The sequence below is a fragment of the Diadema antillarum genome, unplaced genomic scaffold (assembly GCF_040938485.1).
Source record: "Diadema antillarum isolate AM-2024a unplaced genomic scaffold, OU_Dant_1.0 seq00000303_RagTag, whole genome shotgun sequence".
NCBI lineage: Eukaryota > Metazoa > Echinodermata > Echinoidea > Diadematoida > Diadematidae > Diadema > Diadema antillarum.
In genome coordinates this window covers 448,606-467,374 of record NW_027271326.1, presented here as the reverse complement: position 1 = coordinate 467,374, position 18,769 = coordinate 448,606, and positions in this window count along the sequence as shown.

The window sequence follows — 18,769 nt, the reverse complement described above, 5'->3', positions numbered from 1 at the left end:
ATACGGGGGGGGGGGGTTCAATTTAATTGTGCATCTTTGTTTCCATCCAACAACAAAAAAAAAGGTACATGACAAAAAGTATACATTTATTAATATTCATATTGTCAGGAAAAAAAACGAGAGAAATACAAATCATAAAGTACATCGTACATACTGCATATATACGGATAGTTATATAACGAGAAATTCACAATGCACATTTTGAAATGGTGACAAGAAGTAACAATAGCCTTCGAAAAGTCTGGTGTGAAAAGTGAAGCTGGTAAGACGTGGATTACACGAAAAAGGACAACAAATATAGCAATAACATGTGCATGCAAAATCATTCTGTGTCCCGTTAGAGAAATTGGTAATGATGCTGATATAAAAGCATATCGTCAACAATATTTGTTTTAAAGTACAAGAAAAAAAATAGATAACATTGTTGCGTTAAACACACTATTCATTAAGACATATTATCCAGGAAAATATGGTGACAAAAATAGCAATTTGTACAAAGACACACAGGAGGTCAGGCCAATAAAAAGAAGAAAAATTAGGGAAGAGACAAAACAGGCCAAAACAAAAAAATGAGATGATGACTATCATTTCATGATGAAGACAAACTTACGCTCATACGTGTCCATTATTATACCTTTTGATTTGTATATTTATTCATTCATTTTTCATTTTCCATCTCCAACAAAATATTTAAATACGATCTCTTTTGAATAAAAGAATTTGCATTCAGGCGAAAACAAAATTTTCTTTGAATTATATAATCAATATAGATAATTTAGATTGGATTTAAAGAATTGAAGCAATTTGAAAAACTGCTGTTTCATGATGTCATTGCTTCTTCTTGCAATTCTTCTCTTTATGACTTTCTTCAAAATAAGTGTGTGTTTGTATGTTTTCTTTTGTGAGTGTGTGTAAGTGTGTGTGTGTGTATACTCATAAAGAATTTATAGGCTTATTTTCATAAAGTCGAACACATGATATATACATCATGATTTGATTGAAATCTTAATAAATTTTACGGGGAAAAAGTAAATGAAAAGAAATGTGTACCAAGGGATTAAAGCCACTATTTACCATTGGAGCATTATTTTTGGAAAAAAAAAAACTGTTCGAGTTATCACATTCTATGCATAATCAAATACAAACTTCGCAATAAAGCCACAAATATAAGGAAATGTCACTAATTTTCTTAACAAACCGTAACTAGATGGTTTATGCTACAAAAAGATTTCAATAAACTATTGTTAACTTTTTTTTTAAATATTTAGCAATACTTAACATCGGTTAGACTAATAAACACTTTTGCATTTGTTGTTTCGATTTCTAACTAACATTTTAAAACTATTTTGAAGCAATAAAGCTTTTTTTTTCAAAAATGGTAAATAGTGGTTCTAACCTGCTTTTATTTTAATATGAATGTGATGAATTATAATGTGTTTTTTTTTTTGGGGGGGGGGGGGGGGGTGGGGGAGGAGGGTTGATAGCCAAAATGTTCCCTTTCATGGTAGCACTTGAGGATGCGCCCGACATCCAATGGCGTTGCTCTGCTTTGCTGCCGCGGTCAGTCCTTTACCCATAATCTCTTTAAAGTTTCTCTACCCCTCGTTACATCCCTTAATCCAGAGACAGTTGCTCTCGTATTCTCACGGAAATAAACTTAACTGGATTCGATTGCCGCTCCATCGGTGTCGCTGCTGTCGAGGGGCGGGTCTTAATAGTGAGGCCATCGCTACACACGCGAGAACGAAAGATTTTGCTGGACGCGATAGCTGCAATGTCATCGCCTCCCGCTGGGGTCCTACTGACGGGTAGTCGTCTCCCATGGGGTTTATCTCGCGCGCGGGGTATCATCCTTCACCCCCATCCACCGGAGCTGATGAAGACAGGATGATTCGGAGCGACCAGTGGTAGATTAAGGGAAGGATGGGGATGAACGAGAAGTGTTGCTGTAGGAACACACTGATGCCAACTTGTACCCGTTATGATGGACGTCGGGTGGCGGTTTTGTGCCCCTTGAGAGAGATGGTGAGGCATAGAAAATATAGAAAACTCAACTTTTTGACCCATTCCCAACGTAAAGTTGGTGGATCATGTAGAACGTTCTTGTGATTAAATACCATGTCACGTAACGTGTACATAGATACTAGGTGTTACAAAAAAACATTTCCCACTTTTGATCCTTAGTAGTTCGAAAACTATACATCAGATAACACTGTCATTGATATGAGTATATAGCTGAATAGTGTACAATTTAGTTGAAGGCGATTTGAATATGAGAGGATGAATCAGTTTTGTCAAATCCATAATTGATTTTGAAGACAAGTTCCAGATTTTGGTCAAATTTGAACCCTCTGTACAAAATTGTACTCTACACAAGAACCAATGATGTGTATGTGAGTGTGTGCTTACAATGACCCTGAACAATAGACATGAAATGCCATGAATACCACCTTTTCAGAGCTATGCTGACTAGGCTTCTGGACTCTTGCTCCAAGGAACATGAATGCTATTGTTAATAAATTCATGTTGGTTGCCCTGGGCACTGCTAATCTGAAATCATGGTAAAGGTGTAAAAATGCATGCACATGGAAAAAGATAACCATACGTTTCCATGTGCTTGCATATACTACATATCAGGATGAATAAAGACTAGTTGTGATAGTGGAATTTCTCATGAATATGTAATAGAGCATTCCAATCTGGCCATTGTCCAGGGCAATTGTCAGGGTGTTAACCACACACTCCCATACACACCCATTGAACACTGTGCAAAATTACAATTTTGTACAGAGAGTTGAAAACAGAGCAAAATCTGAAACTTAACTTAGAAATAAATCTTGAATTTAATGACACTGATTTATGCTACCATTTTTGAAATACCGCCAACAAAATTGTACACTATTCAGTTATTGCTCATATCAATGTCGGTGTTATCTGATATATAGTTTTTGAACTATAAGTATCAAAAGTGGGAAATGTTTTTTTGTAACACCTAGTACAAAACACACACACACACACACACACACACACACACAAACAAACAAACAACAAATAAGTATATGTATTTATATGGACATGATACATTTCGACCTAAAATCCATGAAAGTCTCGGTCTAAAAAATAATAGTCATGTAGATGTTGCAAGCAGAAAAAAAACAACTTTTGAATTTACATCATTTATTTAAATTTGATCATTTTCAAACTCATTTAAGTATTGAGGCAAAAAAAAAAAACTTTGAAGTTTAAGCCAATCAAAATGCAGTCATATAAAATAAAAGAAAAAAAGATCTACCAAATGACTAGACAAAAAAGGTGACAAACTAACGCTTAAGGACAGCATATCTGTAACAATATTTTGCGTCCTTCTTGCATAAGCAGTGTTAAGTATATCATGATAATCTCTTGTAGCTCTAGAATTGTTCCTTTTCACAGCACATACGTGAAATGAAGTTGACACATATACCGTAAAAAATACAGCAGAAAAAAAAACACACAAATCATATTCCTCCTCTATCCAATAGTAAGCAATGAGTATGATGGTCAATGTAAAGATATTAAAAGTAACAATTGTGTGAACATCTTTGAGCTAGTAATTTACCATTAAAATGGATTAAACAAATATAATCAACAGGCAATACTTTCCACGTTCTTTTCTATTTGACAATAAAAAAAAAGTTACAAAGTTTAAAAAGCCGGAGAAAACCTTCATTTGCTCTAATCATATTGAAATAAGATGATTTACTAAAAAACAAAGCAAAAAATACTTATAAAAATGGGTGCACGTCACGAGACCGACACCCACGAGTCATACAGCCCACAAGTTATACAGCTCACAAGTCATACAGCCCACGAGTCCATACAGCTCACAAGTCATACAGCCCACCAGTTATACAGCCACGAGTTCGACACTGAGTGAATAAAGCCCACGAGTTCGACATCAAGTAAATAAGCCCAGGAGTTATACGGCTCACGAGACCGACACTACGCACAAAGGCTCATGAGACCGACAATAAGGAAACAAGCCCACGAGACCGACACTACACTTAAAAGGTCCACGAGACCGACTCTACGCATACAAGGCTCACGAGACCGACATTACGCAAAAGAGGTTCACGAGACCGACACTAAGCAAAGAAGGCCCACGAGACCGACAGGATGAACAGCGCCACCTATAGACCATGAAATTGTATAGGGTGTCCTGATAATAGCATAGGAAGATATGAGAGATGGAAAAGAAGAGTTGCCATCTCCGGCAGGGTGTTACCCCATCAGTGCACTCCCCCCCCCCCCCCCCCCCCCCCCCCCCCCCCCTCCGAAATGATCAGGATCTTTAATTGTGTTTGCACGGGTGTGTGTTTGTGAAAAAAAAATGAACAAAGTACAGTAAAAGTGTGTAACAGATCTTTCCACATAAACCTGCGAGGGTGTTGATTTAGTATCAATAAGAAATAAAGAATAACGTAATCGTCTATAAAGGTAGCGTTAGGGATTCAGAAAAAAACCCCAGATGCATCCATGAAAACAGCTATTGTATTTCACGATAAAATGTACTGTTCGTAGGAGAATAACACAAGCCACAAAATTGAGGTGAATCCCTGCGATATAAAACGTTTTAATCAGTAGAATTATATTATAGGTACAGAGAAAATTACAGATAGATATTACTGCAAAACGTCAAAGCAGAAGGGTAGAATATCTAAATAGATAAAGTAACTAATGCATCGGGAAAGAGAAGAGGTAAAATTTATATCTTGTTCATCTTCTAGCCAAAAACTGGGAAAGCCTATATTAGAATAGCACGATGGCATTATGAAAGCTCTAAAATTAATCCATACATCGTTATTGTCCTCTTTTAAATTCATTTGTGTTTTTGTCTCTTTTTTTTTTGAGGGGGGATGAAGAATACTAATTTTTCTTTTTCTTTTTTTTTTTTGGGGGGGGGGGGCGGGGGCATGAAGAATACAATTCAATTTTTCTACTTGATAACAATGTCGCTCCCTGACACACTTGCCTCCCCCCCCCCCCCCCCCGAAGTATGTAGAAATACATATTTGATGACGTTCATAATTATTAAGATGGTCACCATCTTTCAATTGATAGCGTATGTTATTTTCCGTTCATGGAACACCCTGTACAGGTGATTGACATGTAGATGGCGCTGTTTATCCTGTCGGTCTCGTGGGCCTTCTTTGCGTACTGTCGGTCTCGTGGGCTTTCTTTGCTTAGTGTCGGTCTCGTGAGCCTTTTTAGCTTAGGCCAAAAAAAAAGAATTGTTGCATTGGCGTAACCCGCCCGACCCTAAAAATTCCGCCGACCCCATGTTTTTTTATTATTTTTTTTTTGCTATCGATATCAAATATCTTGTTGATTGCGATCGCGATCGCACAAACCCGGAAGTGGAAACGGCTCTGGGGATATCGGATGTACGAGGGAGAGATCTAGCGCCTCGCATAAGCCTTCCTTGATCAGTACGTCATCTGTTTCCAACACGGACACGTACTCTAACAAGATTTATTCAGTGTATACGTAGCATTCAGACTGCGATGTATTGTGCACAGTTTTGCCATAGGTTTCTTGTGTGGAGAACTTACACGAATCTGTATATGTGGGACTGTAATAGAGATCGCCGTGTGCGATGAAAAGATCGTACATATGGGTCAATTTGCATCTATCTTATCTAAGTCAAAATAGTAAAATATGAAGTGAAAACATTCAGGATAGGGATTTCAACATCTTTAAATTCTGTGAAGGGGTATAATTCCAGTAATATCGGCCTCATAAATGATTTGTAGAATAGATGAACACAGCACATTCGGTGCAGCAGTTGTAACTGTTTACTGAGCTGAGCACGAGTTTTACACGTAAAATGCAGGTAGCAAAAAAAAAAAAAAAAATCCGCCCGACCGACCCTATTTGAAAATCTCATGTTACGCCAATGCAACATTTTTTTTTTTTTTTGCCTTAGTGTCGGTCTCGTGGGCCTTTTTTGCCTACTGTCGGTCTCGTGGGCTTTCTTTGCTTAGTGTCGGTCTCATGAGCCTTTATTGCTTAGTGTCGGTCTCGTGGGCTATGTTTGCTTAGTGTCGGTCTCATGAGCCTTTTGTGCGTAGTGTCGAACTCACGGGCTGTATGACTCCTGAGCCGTATAACTCGTGGGCTGTATGACTCATGGACCTATTATTGATGTCGGTCTCGTGGACCGTATGACTCGTGGGTGTCGGTCTCGTGGGATGCCCCCATAAAAATAAACCTTACATTCGTCAACAGACATATTTTAAACCAGTAGAAGCAAGCAAGCAAGCAGGCGTTGAAGCAGTAAGTCATCCTTTGGCGCTTTCATTTTCTCGGAATATTCCAAATTCTTTGTCTGATGGCATGATTGGTTCATTCGCCCAGTAAGCACGATCCCGCCCCTTGAAGATGATGCGTGATGGGTGCGTGCATAGGTCGAGAAAAGTATCGAGTTTGTTTTCCCGCGCACTGGAAGTCCCACTGTTGGGCTAACGATGATGGCTGACAGCCATGAGCATTTAACCCCTTCTGCGCCAATGAGTCAAATATGAACAAATTTCGAACACAGTCCAATGGACAGGACATAAATGAGGTATACAAAGGGTTAAAGAGAAGACGCGGCAATGTTTGCCGACGTTTGTTGAGCTGCCAGGGGGCAAGCTGTTGCGCTCACAGCTGGTGCTTTCTTGGACGCCCGGTCACCGCGTTCTTTCCAGCGCTCATCGATAAAGGTGATACTATTATACCGAAGGCAAAACATGTCCTGTTATGTATAAACAAAGACAATTGTTAATGAAATATAACGCATTGCTTGCCGTTCTTATATCGCCGGCGTTTTGGTCTGATGTAATTGATTTGATTGATTTGATTTGATTTATATGATAACAAAATGCATAATTTATACACACATTGTACACAAACATGCACATAGTTTGTACACGGAATATGACTTACTTTTTGTATGGATCGTCATAAGCTATAACAAGCTACAAATCACACACACACACACACACACGTGTGTGTGTGTGTGTTACTGTATAATGTTGCGTGCCTATTTTAAAGAAAACGACGGTCAAAACATTTCTTTTTCAAAAGCAGATATTCATCTTAATCTATTCTGGTATCGTTTCTCTGTGCCTATTCCATATGATTGTGATTTTCTAGTGATACTCATTCAGCAAGGTATGGTACCAATGCATTCTTGCGAACAAATGAGAGAGAAAAAATGAAGGAAATGATCAGCCATAGTATTACGGTCAATTCCACCTGATCATTTTTTGCTTGCATGAAATAAACCAATGACATCACAGGCTGTCAGGCACAAAAAAAAAAACAGCACGAGCTACATAGTTATGGTTAAAGGAGACCTCCGAATGATTTCAAGACTTTTACATAATGAACAACCATAAATTGGTTATACTGGGTACGGAGTTTCAGAATCTATAGTGATTGGGATGAGGAATAAGAATGTTTTCAAAATTTATAACGAATCACAATGAGCAAGGATGATGACAAGACAGCCTCACTATAAGAATGCTTGAGTTGGGGCTCAAGGAAGCAGAACAAAACAAGAAGGCATGCATAGATTCTACACAGATGAACTCTTTAAGCATATGGTATTGTAATGGTATTACATTGCTACATTTCTGAAATATGTGAGGCTCCTATGTCATCATTCCTGGTCAGTGTATAATTTGTTCTGGGTTTTTCAGAATATTGATTTCTCTGCTCAAGGACCTAAATAAATTCCGCAATCTATGCATGGAGCTATTAATTTATGTAATCCATGACGTAAAATTGTGAAAATCGTCTGGACTGGAATGCCCCTTTAAAGTGAAGCTGATTGGGCCGTGACGATAATGAAGACGCGTACATTCCAGGAGGCATGCACCTGCTACAGGAAATATGTAAATGTCTCTTGCGCGTATCATTACAACAACAACGAAAAAAGAAAAAAGACTGAGGAAAAAGGAAAGAGGGCATCAACCCCGAATACTGTGGAAGAAAGAAGATGTTCCCAACAAGCTGCCGTATCGTATAACTATGTACATCAGTGGGAAGTGGATCGGCTAATGAGTGCTGATGGTGATGGAAGATTCATCTATTGGAATTTTCACGTGCTTGTTTATGCAATGACATTCCTAATTGGCCGAAAACATGCGTATAATCGATTTCGCGTATCTAGCCTAGATGACGTCTCCATGTTCAATGTTGCATTTTTTTTTTTTTAAATCCCGGCCGGTGGAAACAGATTGAAAAATTTGGTGGCAGCTTCATAAGATGAGAACGAAAAAATAAAACAAAACAAAGCGAAATGAAGTTTGCAAGCTGGTTCACTTTTAAAAGAGTTATAACGGCGGCTCTTCTAAGTGCATTAAAAAGACATGTAACCAGAGCAGCTGACTAGTAGCCCCGCTGTTAGTGAATGCTACAAAGTTCTCTCTCCCTCCCTTCCTCCCTCCTCCCCCCCCCTTCTCATTTTGTAGTAACTGCACCTGTTTTATTTGGAGAGTGTGGGACTTCAATGCCCCACCAAGGGTTTAAAAAAATCCTCGTTATGGTTTTTTTTTCCTTCAAGAGAGAGAGAGAGAGGGAGAGAGGAAGGGAGGTGAATGAACGCTGGAAACATTATGACAATAACTATGCTCTTCTTTCTTTTTCATATCTTCGATGAACATTCAAATGATGCTTGTTATCCACTGATACGACAATAATGGCTCTCGATTCTCGATGAAACATCCATATTTCATTTTTTCTATCTGATTAGTGCTGAAGGCTTACCTTATCCCTTTGAAACCAAAAATTCCCCCTATTAAGCGACGAGCATCAGATACTCTTTTTGGCATTTCGAAGAGATTCTCTTCTCGCATTCACTGCTAATCAAATTTCAGCATGTACCGCTGTGCATTCAACCCTATCATGGCCTGAAATTAATGATTAGCTATGTTTCTCCCTTTACCCATCTTGAATTAACTCTCAACAATCAAGTTAAGTATATAAATCATTTTATGCACATTCTAAACGGACGCGACATTTCAGCTGAAATTTAGACGTGATATCGCTCAACGTTTGAGGAAGATACGTCAAACTACATATCGTTGTCTGAACAGCAATCCGTACCTGATATACGCAGTTGGCATTTACAGTGACTCTAATTTTCAATGGTTGATTTGATCGTTGTTAATAATAAAGCATTATACATTCGCAAAGAATAGAATAGAACATTCTGGAAGGTATATAGCTCATGCTGGTGTTCTTTCCTTTTATATCTTATTCACTGGGAACTGCTGCTTACCTTTCCAGACCGGACTACGAAGACTATAAGGCAACTCTAAAATTGTATCTTTGCAGTGGAATGAACTCCATGTTCATAATTGTTGCAACGTCGCAAGGAAAGTGCCCTTCGAATTTGATGCGCAAAATAAAGGTAAAAAATTAGCTATAGTGCTGATTGAGATCTCTGCCAGGAAAAAATACAATGAAAATTCTTATCGAGAGTTTAGATAACAGTAAGACATGTGGTTGATACTTCCGTTGTACTTCCCCTCCTTTAATCTTTTTCATCTTTTTATTATCCTTTTCTTTTTCTCCATCGTTCCGATCCTCCATCGATATATTGCTTTTTTCTTTCTCCCCTGCATTTTTCCCTCTGTTTTCTCTCCTGTCCCAAACGTGAAGTGCCCTTTTCTTCTTGAGCTCACGAAACGAAAGCACATCCAAAACCAGCTAAATGATTTTACTAAGGGTGATTTTGAAAGCATTATGGATAGCACTGGCAGTGCCTCTAACTTCCAAAGCAATGTGTGGATGGCAATTTATTTGTACATGTACATAATGGCGTTTCCCGTCTATTTTTTTTTTTTTTTTTGGGTGCTGACTCTGAGGTCAAGTATTAACCCACAAGCATCAACCCACTGTATTTATGTTTCCATTGTTTAGTTTTTGTATCTGCTTTTGTTTTCGTTTTCTTCTTTTTATTGTGAGATTTGTAGGCGTGCACACCATAATTTCTTGAATTTGATACATACCATTTCCTTCTATAAGCCATTTAAGCACTTTATCTTGTGTCTACAAAATATAGTAACATCTTTCTATATTCCGTGTGTTATTGTTGTGGGCAAAAAATAAAAACAAAAAATCACACCCAAAAATAATTCCTAAGAGAACTTAAAATGATTATGAATGAATTGAGTTTATGGTCTATTAACGTAGATAAAACAGAGAAAATTATTTAGTAATGATTCAAGATTGGGTCTTAGATTTCTTCTTTGCTAATGGCACATGATTTGCGTCAGGTAGGTCTTGAATTAACTCCTCGGGCCTCTGGTAGTCATATCTTGTTTCTGAGGATTTAGAAATGAAAGAGACGATTATTTTCTTCAAAGCCCCAAATTCTCGATTGTTAATCAATAAATCATTACCAAGAACTAACGGCTTTAGGGGCACTGTGGTATAGTGGATAAGACTCTTGATTATGAAACGGAGGTCCCGAGTTCGAGTCCTGCAGAGTGTGTATGTTTTAAACAAGCTGTTTGTACCCAAGATGTCCTTTTCGATTTCGGTTTCTGAATGGGTACCTTGCAACGTTAGGATAATAATTATATAATAATGGCAGGGCCCTCTGCAGAACAGCGCTTTGCACGGAGAAGATACCCTATGATATTAGAGGCCATCATGTTGTCACGTATGATTCTTACGATATTATTTTATTAAGTACCGTTATGTCCCCTTTAAGGTCCCACCTTTTTTTTAATAAGTAATTAACCCGTTCTGTGCTGACCTCTGAAATCTCCATAAACTTACACGGGCCACCAGGTTCCGTATGGAACGGGTTAAAAGAAATAAAGACAATAAAAATTGATACATTATTCCTTCTTCATCCCTGTCATTTCCTATGTTTCTCTTCCCCAATTGTCTGTTACGTTTTTTTTTTTCTTTTTGGTCTGTCTTTATTTTCTCCACATTCACGTTTCCTCTAACCGGTCTTCATCCATTCATGTATATATTCCGAGCATGTATTTGTATCATTCAAATAGGCAGACGTATGATACATTCTATTTCATCATGTTCATTTTATGAATCTCTTGACAATGGCCAAGTGACCGCAAGCTTGGGAAAAATAAATATCGAACAAAACATACTTTTAGTGCGCTTCATCCGTTTCTATTCAGATAGGTTTGACAATTGTATTTTGTTTTTTCTACGCTGGTGTAGAGAGTAAAATAATCTTGCAGGATGAACACATACTCGAGGACTCCGACTGTGGATCTTTTCTATCTTATGATTATCACAGATCTACAATCCACTCGAACATATTATCATTATTATTAGGAAAGGGTCTAATAATCATCACCGAAGTGAAAAGCATTTCGGGACGCGTAGCGGAAGGATAATAACAATGATAAAGAAAAAAAAAATAACTTCTCTTGTTGAAGCACAGGACACAAGGATATACCTCATCATGCCGGTAGGTGATGCGGGTGAAGTCGTCACGGTACCTTAAATAACACGGATTCTCTGAGGGCATCTACGTACTTACTGCCATTCCCCCCCCCCCCCAAAAAAAAAGGAAAGAAAGCGGAGTATAGGGTTAATAATGCTTCTATTATCCAGCTGGGCTGGAGGACTTGCACCCCATCCTCATACACGAGATTATGATGGGAAGTGACTCTACTGTTTGACTACCGAGGACCATTGACATGTCATGCGTGTTCTCTGTCCTCTGTCATGGTTCTCAGTCACAGCGATCTTTAAAGCTCCCATAACCCTTCATGACTTCCCATTGATATGCATGGAATACATCTGCGTAGTATTTAATTAAGAGAACATTATTATTAGCATTTAAGTTTCCATGGTCATGTGGCATATATGTATATATATATATATTATATATATATATATATATATATATATATATATATATATATATATATATAGAGAGAGAGAGAGAGAGAGAGAGAGAGAGAGAGAGTGAGCGAGAGATTCTATTCTTTCTAATTTGTAACCATGCCTGCGATTCTGCCTCTTGAAGACTAAAAAAGTACTCTCAATATTAAGTCTATGAATAATTATTAAAATCGGCATGTTCCAGAAGCTTAAAACAAAGTTTTACGTTCAATTCAATTCAATTCAATTCATAATTCATACATTTATTGAGTAATAAAAATTGTTTGGATATAAAATGTTTACAAAATGTAGTAGGTACAATTCAGAGAAAGCCAGATGCTTGTTGAAATAGGATATACCCTAGTATGTACATTGGTTTCTGATAATGAGGACAAATGACATGATTTAGACAAAACGATTGCAAAGTTGTGGTGGGTCTTTCAAATGGGTTTGTTTCCTTTCTTTCCGAAAGAAAAAAAATCCTACCCACCTTGGAAATATTTGAATGTTAGAATGTTAGAGTTCATGCATTTCTATAAAGGTGCGACGACATTTCATTTGGATGACCTCATTATGCACAGGTACTCTGAGACTTAACATATCTGGATGAGGGTGTCTTTAAAGAAGACTAGCTCTTCGGGTCCAGAAAGGCTTACCTGTTTAGGTGTAACGGATAGAAAAAAAAAAAGTGTTGGGATCGTGCGGCTTTTTCCACCCTCCTCTGAGCAGCCGGAACGAGCGAGCAAACAAAAATTCCATCTTACTTTGCGGAGCGCGGGGCGGATGCGGTGGCTAGAGGCTTGCTTGGCTCCCTAGTGATTAATAGGAGATGCTAATCAAGGCGTCGAGACGGACATTAAATAATGTAACCAGAAGCTCCTTGATTAGCCCCCCAATCAATTTATCATTCATCGCATACCTGCAGTTTTTTGCCCCGAAAATGCCGTCCAAATTACATTAGCGAATTACGGAGCGACACAGGCAAAAGAAAGAAAAAAGAAAAAAGAAAAAAGGGCTTACTAATTTTGGGGTATAGATCGTAACCTGGCCACTTACCAGTTTTCCATTTTCTGCGACGAAGCGGAAACTACCGGCGCATTATTTACATGACATTATTATACAACATCCATCGCGCTTCTAATTAGGCAAAGACTCTCGTCTCGAATAACCTGGCGTGTGCGGCATCGACAAAATCATTGTTTACTACGGAGCTCTACGGCCTGTCGGAAGAATATTATGTTAGTGTTGGTATGTACGACCTGTGTATGCATTATTACGTGTGTGTGTGTGTGTGTGTGTGTGTGTGTGCATACCTGTGCTTGAATTCTTATAGACGTTGTTTGAATATAAAGCATACAGAATTCTTGTTTGAAATGCATTTCTCTCAATATAAGTCTCCCTTTGTCTCACATATATATTTTAATTGTTATTGATATCATTACTATTATTATTATTATTATTATCATTGTTTTTATTATCATTATTATTATCATCATTATCATTATTGTAACAATAATTATTATCATTACTACTACTATTACTACTACCACTACTACTATCACTACTACTATATACTACTACTATACTATACAACTACTAATTCTATTAATACTACTACTACTACTACATACTACTACTACTACTACTACATACATACATACTACTACTACTACTACTACTATTACTACTACATTTTGATACTGCTACTACATACTACTAGGCCTACTACTACATACACACTAAGAAATACGGGTTCAAATTTGAACCCGAAAATTGCCGCTATACAACCACCCTATAGGGTGCAACTTTGCACCCCCAATAAGCCATTTGCACCCTTAGAGGTGCAATACGCTGAATTTTTTTTTTTTTTTTTTTTACCTGCAGGGGTGCGAATTTGCACCCTCAGTTTTGTGGTAATCAAGGGCGCAAACATGCACCATAAACATTAATACAATGTGAATTGAAAATTTGGACCACGAGTACCAAGGTTTTACTCGTAGGATCACACTTACACTCTGATGGATATGTCTGCATCTTTGTATGTACGAATATAAATATTAAGAGATTTAATTTTCTACTTGCATAATAAAAGGTGCAATTGTGCATCCCAGGGTGCTGCTATAGGGGCAAATAGGGTGCAAATTTGAACCTTTAGTTTTTTAGAGTGTACTACTACTACTATACTACTACTACTACTACTACTACTACTACTACTACTACTACTACTACTACATACTGCTACTACTACTACTACGACTGCTACCACTTATACTATATACTACTACTATCAAAGTTCGCGTGTCCCTTTTGTAACCACGAAATCTCTTTCATAAACAGGAGTTATAAAGCTGAAAACCTCTTTATGATTAAGGGGGAAACGAAACCATTAATTTCCAATGAAGTTATTCGGACCTGGGAAAAAAGAAGATGTTTTATCGAAAGATTTCATGCAGGATGTTGGGAGACATTATTCTCCACCGATGGAAACTTCCGTGATGTTTGCAAAAGGTATAGAGGGCCTACAACCTTTAATATCATAATATGTATCTCGAATATGTACCGGAAGTCATGAGTATGATGCTTAATGCTGAAATCGCCATTTTTTTGTACATAAAGGGAAAAAATCATTTAAAAGCGGACGCTATTGGAATTAGAGAATTTGCCAAAAGAAGTATCCGCCTCAATGTATTTTTTTTTTCTTCTCATAGTATACTATTCCCCATTCATCTTTCAGCATTTGAATTCATAAGCCGATCAGAACTTGGGTAGTACTGTAACTAGAGAGAGCTAGAGGAACCAAGGAGTCGCTTACCCAACGATTAACAAGATCCTTATTAAGAGATGATTAATTATGACCATCTGCATATGGATTTCAAGTAAAGATCATTAGAACGAACTACCAGAACGCTTCCCTTGCAACATCCATAGTAACATTCCCTAAATCCTTGCAATTGTGAATTACATCAAATTTGACTCGAGCAGGAAGTGAACGTCTTCTTTGAATTGCATGCTGCCTTCTGCCGCGACATAAATTTTGTCGGACAAATTCGAGCTGCGTTCAGACATCCGATCTCGACGGTGTCAAACCCGAGGCACCGCCAAATTTGAAGATGTAGAAGGACGTCACGGTTTTCGTCATGATAATCGATGGCTCAAAACTTGGCTACCGTGGCCTCTTCAATGTATGATACACTCTGCGTATCCCTAATTAAGACTGATACTTCCCTTGCTTCAGGCTAACTCTGACGGTCTAGCGGGCATGCTCAGCGCTGAAGTAAGCATGAACATACAAAGGACTTATGTCTCAAACTGCCATAGTTATCTCATGTACATGGTATTCTTCCCCAAGGCTGTGACAGAACCCGCGAAGCACTGAAGAGAGTCAAAATAGTAACATTCATGTGGCTTATTCTACGCACATCAAAAAGTAACTCATCCGTTAATCAAAAATGCCGTAGCTTTGGAACGAGTAAGGCTTAAGACAAATAATCTAGCTAGAGTGTTTCTGCACTTATTGACAAAGTTCTGTGAGAAAATGAGTGTGATCTGTAGAGTAATGCATGCGTGAGCACACATTAGCCAATACAAAACATTCGCTTTTCAAAGTCAGAAAATTCATTTTTGTGGGGGGCCTGTGAAACATTGTGTGTCTGGTGAATATGAAAATTAAACTGCAGTTATTGTTGTTGCTGCTACTGCTGTAGCGGCTGCTGTTGTTGTATTATGCATTGTTTTACACCCCCCCCCCCATGCCATATTTGCAGTGCATTTTTCTACCTATTGCTCTATCTTTAGTGGGCTCACTCAACAACCACAACACAACTTCTCCCTCTTATGTGAAGATAGCCATTTCCCTAATACTGTGAAATATAACGTGGACAGGTGTGAAGGGGTCGAGGATGGATGATAAAGCAAAAACAGCACTTAAACATACACCATAATCAAAATGTTTCACAGACCACCCCCTCCCCACCCTTAAAAAAAAAACAAACACGCACACTGCTGTGACTTTTGAAAACTTACCATTACTTTTGTCTTCAGTGTGTGCCCTCTTACCTGAAATGGTGCCCAGATGTTCTGAATACCCCTACCTCCCAACTCGACCCCTCACACACACACACACACACACACACACACACACACACACACACACACACACACACAATCGTTTCTGGATATGGACTCCTATGCTTATTGTGGGGGACATTATTGTTATTAATGCTTTAGAAAACTTGAGTGTTTTCTTTCACCTTCTTGGGACATTTTGTGCATTTGAAGAGACGAGTGTGGGTGAGTCGTGAATTAATTTAGTTACCATGGCGACAAGAGACTGTGGCCGAGGTTTGGACTGACTGCCCCCTTCCCATTCTACTCTTAATCCTAAGGAGACGGGGTTAATAAATGAGGCGGACACTCTAGCACGCGTCATGAAGGAGTCCAGAATAGCCAGAATCTCCCCCTGCAAGGGGTATAAGCCGATCCCACTTGTCCTCCCCGGGATTTATGTGACGCCCTGATTCTACATGATCCCTATCTTATATCCTTAATGTTTTGTGATAGTTTATTTTCCTCCTTTCTTTGGTTTATTTTTGATTTGTTTTGTTTTTTGCGAAAAAGGAGAGGGGAAGGTATTCATTGGTAGCTTAAAACTGAATGTATAATAATGCAATGAAATTGTATATCTATTTCATATTTGAAAGCTAAATGTATCTTCGCTACACATAATATTTATGAAAATGAGAAACTTCAAAAGGAAGACCTTGCCATCGTTATGGTGTGACAGATTGGCCCCAAAATAAGTAGTCTGTCGGTCCATCTGTCTCTCTATCTCACACACATTCACATTTATTCATAATGGTACATGTGTATGGATATAGTGTGCGAGATCCGTGTGTGTATCTTTTTCACACAGAGAGATAGAGAGGTATATGCATGGTCATGGTCAATTAAAAATTGCTTATAGGCTGATGGGCCCACATAATATTAAACAGACGTATATTTCTTACCCTCATTCACTCTGGCTCCTACATGTATTGTATATTCCTCCCTCCCAACTAATCCCCTGAAAAAGAGCAAAATAAAGGCACGCAAAATAAAACCGTAACCTGAAAGAGTATGTATAATCTGTTGTGTTCCTCTCTCTCTCTCTCTCTCTCTCTCTCTTAGATCCGATTTAACGTTATTCATAAGTCGCCTCTCCCTTCTTTCAAAAAAAAAAAAAAAGCAAAAGACGCAGTTTTGATCCCGGAGCCCTATTGCATAAAAAGATGTAATCAAACATAAGTCAGAAAATCAACCGTAAGTCAAATATCAGCCAATAAGAATTGAGTACTCAGTGAATTGTGTTTGACATTCTGACATTTATGCTTGATCTCAACTTGCATGCAATAGGGTCCAGACTGAACAAAGCCCGCCTGTAAAAGTGTTAGGTCAGAGAAAGATGATGACAGATTTTGTTTAGTCAGTAATTTCACACACTGACATAAACTTTCCTATCGTTTACCTATACCAGCATCCTTTTCAGAGTTCAGGTATAATGTTCATTGGTATATTCTCCAGGTATGTTATACCTTTTTTTTTCTTTTCTTGTTGTTCTCGTGGCTGGTGTAGTTGTTGTCGACGTTGTCGTTGTTGTTGTTGTTGGTGGTGGTGGTGTTGTTGTTGTTATTGTTGTTATTGTTGTTCTTGTTTTTGTTATTGGTGTCCTTGTCTTTGCAGCAGCAGATTATGATCATGTTCTATGGCCTGGTATAGAAACTAAATTAAAACTATAGAAGTCTATAATGTCACCTTTAACATCACATTTCAATCTTATCCTCACGTTTAACTAGCATTTTTTTAAACACTACAATTTGACAAAACGCTTAACAGACGGCATGATAATTAAAGTATTGGAACATATCAGATACTGCATTTTTTTAAAATCAATAACGAATATCTGCTTGGAATATTTTTGGAATGAAGGGATTCGTGCACTTGGCGGAGATAATTCACGTATCGTACTCTTTGTTGGATGTTGGATGGGAAATAAATGAAATTGAACAGATTTGAATTGAACTGAGAAACTAATCCACAGCAATTTTTGTCGAGCTAAAGAAAAAGAATCTGAATAGCAGATCGTTATTCACTTATGTGCTTGTTTTCAATGTTACTTGTTGTTTGCTTGTTTATAATTTAATTTAGGCTGCCTGGGGGATACTGAACTTGGAAAAAAATGCACACATATTTGACACTGCACGATGCATCCAAAATGATAGGATTCTTCGAATGTAATGCGTCTTGATGTGTGTGTCCTTCGAACGTCTGAATCAAACCCCGCCTTATAAAAGCCTTGAGGCGCACATGACTATCATCAACAGCGAGTACGACTGTACGAGTTTCCGTAGTTGCTTTTCGACAGCCCTCCGTGCCCGAACCGTTTGCAGGTTTGTGTCTTATAAGGGGTAAGAAGAAGAGAAAAAAAAAATCGTTTCTGTCAGAGAGCGTTTAAAGAAATGACAAATGACAATCCTCGTCAAGTACCGAGATCCTTTAAAAGGCGTCGCTAATGGTGCTCGATCAAATTATGATCACATGTTCGCCCTCTGCCTCCCCTTCATTGATGAGAGCTACGCCTAAGCCTTGAGCACCTTTCAGCTCCCATTCACAATTTCTTGCTGTCTTTGAGCAGTTCCAGAAACTGTGTCTGTGTGTGTGTGTGGGTGGGGGAGGGATGGGGTAGGCGTGTCAAGAAATGATCCGTGCATTGCACTCCACTGATGTCTTTTATTCAGTATCAAAGAGTTTTGACTTTCCCTGAAATACCCCAAAACAAAGCAATCCTAATGAAAGGTGGGTACCACCTTTTAGCAGGATTGCTTTGTTTTGGATA